At 34.7% G+C, this 3,416-nt stretch overlaps 1 protein-coding gene and 1 pseudogene across 1 annotated transcript in view; one reads left to right on the top strand and one right to left on the bottom strand.

Moving 5' to 3' along the window:
• The window catches only part of ATRN (attractin), a 140,470-nt gene that overhangs the window by 104,821 nt on the left and 32,233 nt on the right, over window positions 1–3,416 (top strand). The window lies entirely within an intron of this gene.
• On the bottom strand, window positions 716–3,353 carry LOC107196375 (annotated as a pseudogene).

Genomic DNA, 3,416 nt, shown 5'->3' with positions numbered 1-3,416 from the left:
CCAATCTTTAGGGAATCTTCTTCCTTAAACATTGGGGTTGTCTGGGATTCGGGCATTGGTTCTCTTCTGTCTTCATCCCAGTTTCCCTGGGTAATTCCATCCCACTGGTAGGACTTTTGGTACTACTTCCGTACTGGTGATTCTCAGTGCTGTGTCTCCAGCCCAGCTTATACTTGAGCTCCAGACCAGTACTTTTGGTTGCTGCCTAGGCATCTCTATTTGGATATTCACAAGCTTCTTGCACTCAGCACATCATCATTCTCATGGACTTAGCTCCAAACACTGCGCTTCCTTCGTCTGTGAACGGCTCCACCATTGATCTTGTTACACAGGCCAGGACACTGGAAATCATTTGCATTCCTGGGATAAACCTGACTTGAGCATGACGTATTATTTTCTTTCTTTATGCATTGCTAGATTCAATTTACTAATATTTCAGTTAGAACGTTGTATCTATTTCATGAATGAGAATATCCAATAATACTCCTTTCCTGTCTTTGTTATGGTTTTTATTTCAAGGTTAAACTGACTTTTAATAATTATAAATTGAGGCATTTTATTTCTTATCTCTGGAAGAGATTATATAAGTTTAGAGTTATATGAACCTTGAATACTTGATAATCTCTCTTATAAAATCATTTTATTCTGGTATTTTATTTGAGGAGTTTTTTTTAATGCTGATTCAACTTCTTTAATAGTCATAGGATATTGGATTTTATCTTGTTTGAGTCACATAAGATAATTTTTTCTAGAGTTAATTTCATAAGTTTTCTCATTTTTTAATTGTGAATGATATTTTAGTCATTTTTGTTTACAACTGAAACTCTGGGAATTCAAAGTTAACATCCTTGCCCATGAGCTTCTTATAGAAAAGTTTCTACCTTGTGTTCCACATTATTCTGCTGTGCTTTATCCAAATAAACCTTTATGAGTCAGCTGCCATCCAGTTTCACACAAAGTTTTTTGCCCACAATTTGACTTGGGAAAATCAAGTCCTCCAGGATCGCATTGTACATAGCTCTTAGGATGCTTTTGCTCATTTTTTGGTACGGCTTTTTCAAGTTGGCTTAGGCAGAATTTTCTGAGCAGTGAAGACAACATGCTTCCCACTGAACTTTTTCTCTAATTCATGTACTAGCGGGACTTGAATTTTCTGGAAAGATTTCAGTTGAGGAACAGGAACAAAAATTATAATAGGTTTTTGACTGCCACCAACTTTAGTTTCCTTGGCTGCTCTTATATTCAGCTCCCTTAGTTGGACCTTGAGGTTTTGAGTTCAGCTCCAGCTTAAGGAGAGCCTGGGAGATGCCAGGCTCAAACTCATCCAGGTTCTGGCTCTTGGGCTTCAGATCTTCATGCTCAAACTGAGCATGGCCTTCTCCTTGGTGAGTAAGTGCCAGCCTGGGGAGAGCTATTTCATGTATTTTCAAATGCGTCGACACAGAGTTATTTACACTGCCCTCTTATCTAATCTTTGCAGCATCTTTGTTTTAGTGTACTGAACCATACACTTAAAAATGCTTAAACTTAAAAATGCTTAAAACGTCTTATATATATTTCACTCCAGCAAAAAAAAAAAAAAAAAGATTTAAAAATTGCAGCAACATTTTTTTTGTAGATATAGACTTATTTTAAATTTGTATGAAAAAGCAAAGATTCTAGACAAGCTATAACAGTTTTGAAAAAGAGGAATAAAGTGGGAGGAATCAGTATATGCAGTGTTAAGGCTTACTGTTTATCAACAGTAACCAAGACATTGTGGTTATTGGTGGAAGGATACACACAAATCAACAGAATAGAATTAAGAAGCCTGAAATAGAACCACATAAATGTGTCCAGCTGATTTTTGACAGAGGTGTAAAGACAATTCAATAGAGGAACGATAGCCTTTTCAACAAATCGTGCTGGAACAATTGGACAACTAGAGGCAAATAAATGAGCTTCAACCTAAACCTCATATCTTACACAAAAATTAACTCAGTGTGGATCACAGATTTTAAATGTATGACATAAAACTATAAAACTTTTAAGAAAAAGAAGTAGAAAATCTTCATATCCTAAGGCTAGGTAAAAGGTTTTTAGATTTGACAACAAGAATATATAACCCATAAAAAGAAAATTTGATAAATTGGACTACATCAAAACAAAAAGCTTTTTCCCTGTGAGAGACTCTGATAAGAGTATGAATAAATAAGCTACAAACTGGGAGAAAATATTTACAAACCACAGGTCTGACAAAGCACTTGCATCTGGAATATAAGAGGAATTCTCAAATTTCAACATTAAAACAATTTAGAAAATGGACAAAAGATGTGAAAAGACATTTCACCAAAGAGGGTATACGTATATCAAATAACCACATGAAAGGATCTTTAGCATCAACAGCTATTAAAGAAATACAAATTAAAATCAATGAAATATCACTGCACACTTATGAAAATGGCTAAAATTGAGAATAGTAATAACACCAAATGCTAGAGAGGATGCCGTGAAATTGAATCATGTGTACATTGCTGGTGTGAAAGTAAGATGGTACAGCCACTCTGGAAAATAGTTTGGCTTTTTTTTTTTTTTTTTTTTTTTTTTTTTTTTATAAAATTAAACTTGCACTTAGTATACAGCCCAGCAGTTGCATTCCTGGGCATTTATCCCAGAGAAATGAAAATCGATGTTCACACAAACACCTGTACACCAGCACTTGTAGCACCTGTATAGTAATCTTTAGCAGCTTTATTCATAATAACCCCAAACTGGAAACAACCCAAGTATTCTTCAGCAGGTGAATGGTTAAATAAACTGTGCTATATACATATCATGGACTAATACTCAGCAATAAAAAGAAACAAACTGTTGATGCAACAACTTGAATAAAGGAAATTTTGCTGAGTGGGGAAAAATTTTTTTAAAGAAATTTACGTCATGCATGATTCTGTTTCTATAACTTTTGAAAATAAAAAAGTTTAGACTGAAAATAGATATAGATATAATTTGACGCTTCAACTTTCTCTGACTTTGTCCTTAACCTATAGACTCTCCTTTTTTTTTAAAAGGGGTCATCTGATTAGGTCCGGCCCACCCACACACAAGGGCAGGGGATTATACAAGGTATACATACCAACTTAGTGGGGGCCAATTAGGGATTTAGGTTATTTGAGCACAAGGAGGTTGTGCTTTAGGCTCCGGTCAGTACAATTTCAATTTAGTAAAATCTCCTAACACTATCATAGGGTAGCTCAAAATACATTTGCTAAAAGTTGATTTGGGCTCTAGTAAATATTTATTGGCTTGTTTTAAGTTGAGATTGTTTTCATACTGACATACCTCATGATATTCTGAATCCAATCAAACTTCATGCTTTGTTACTTATAGCCAAAACATGATTAATATTTTTAAGATTCTTAGTGAAAGTCTTGACT

This window comes from Pteropus alecto, unplaced genomic scaffold (assembly GCF_000325575.1).
Source record: "Pteropus alecto unplaced genomic scaffold, ASM32557v1 scaffold45, whole genome shotgun sequence".
In the NCBI taxonomy this organism is placed as follows: domain Eukaryota; kingdom Metazoa; phylum Chordata; class Mammalia; order Chiroptera; family Pteropodidae; genus Pteropus; species Pteropus alecto.
The sequence above is the reverse complement of the archived record's forward strand: the minus strand, read 5'-3'. Positions and strand labels throughout refer to the sequence as shown.